Genomic DNA, 1020 nt, shown 5'->3' with positions numbered 1-1020 from the left:
GACTCCTCGTCATTTCCTAAACATGAACAAAAGCCAGACTGCATGGAGACTAAGCTGATGTGTCATGGTTTCGGTGATTTTTAAATGGATCTTAGACACGTTCAGTGGTAAACTTGGTCCACTGTGCTTGGTGTTCCCATTCAGCATGACATGGTGTATATATCGATTTGACCGACAGGAAGCTCAAGCTACAAGTTTGTTGAACATAGACTCAAAGCAGAGGCAAGCCTCCCTCAAAGCCCCGCAGTCCAGCCTCAGCCAGACACTCTACACACACTAAGTACAAGCTTTGTCACGCCACGGGCTACTCCCAAAGCCATAGGGAATCAGGGAATGTTCGTAAAGTTTCTGAGTAAATTTAAATTTACTGACACAATGTGAAATGCATGCCATTAAAAAATACATTTAGGCCTTTGTGCTCGGCGGTTCTCTTGTAAAGAGGCAGCCATGGTGCCCAGTCGGAATGGCATGATCCTGAAGCCCCACTTCCACAAGGATTGGCAACAGCGAGTGGACTCGTGGTGCAACCAGCCAGTCCACAAGATCCACAGACGCAAGGCCCAGCAGGCAAAAGCCCCCCACATTGCCCCTCCCCATTGCCCCTCGTCCCGTGTCCAGTCCCATTAGGCCCATCGTGGGGTTCCCTACAGTGAAATACCACACCAAGGTCCGGAATGGCAGGGGCTTCACCCTGGCGGAACTCAGGATGGCTGGTATCCACAAGAAAATGTCTCGCACCATTGGCATCTCTGTGGACCCAAGGAGGCGAAACAAATCCTCTGTCTCGCTGCAGGCCAACATGCCTGAAGGAGTACTGCTACGCGCTCATACTTTTCCCCAGGGAGCCTTCTGCTCCAAAGAAGGGAGCAATTCTGCTGAAGAACTTAAACTGGCCACCCAGCTGACAGGACCTGTGATGCCCATCCGGAATGAGTACAAAAAGGAGAAGGCCAGAGTCGGCTTAGAGGAAGAGAAGAACTTCAAAGCCTTTGCCAGTCTCCGCATGGCCCGTGCCAATGC

The 1020-nt window shown here is 51.2% G+C and overlaps 1 pseudogene; it reads left to right on the top strand.

Moving 5' to 3' along the window:
• Positions 1-6: 6 nt before the first annotated feature.
• Positions 7-1020, top strand: part of LOC116094429 — a 5567-nt pseudogene continuing 4553 nt past the window's right edge.

Source organism: Mastomys coucha, unplaced genomic scaffold, assembly GCF_008632895.1.
Source record: "Mastomys coucha isolate ucsf_1 unplaced genomic scaffold, UCSF_Mcou_1 pScaffold16, whole genome shotgun sequence".
NCBI classification, from domain to species: domain Eukaryota; kingdom Metazoa; phylum Chordata; class Mammalia; order Rodentia; family Muridae; genus Mastomys; species Mastomys coucha.
The sequence above is the reverse complement of the archived record's forward strand: the minus strand, read 5'-3'. Positions and strand labels throughout refer to the sequence as shown.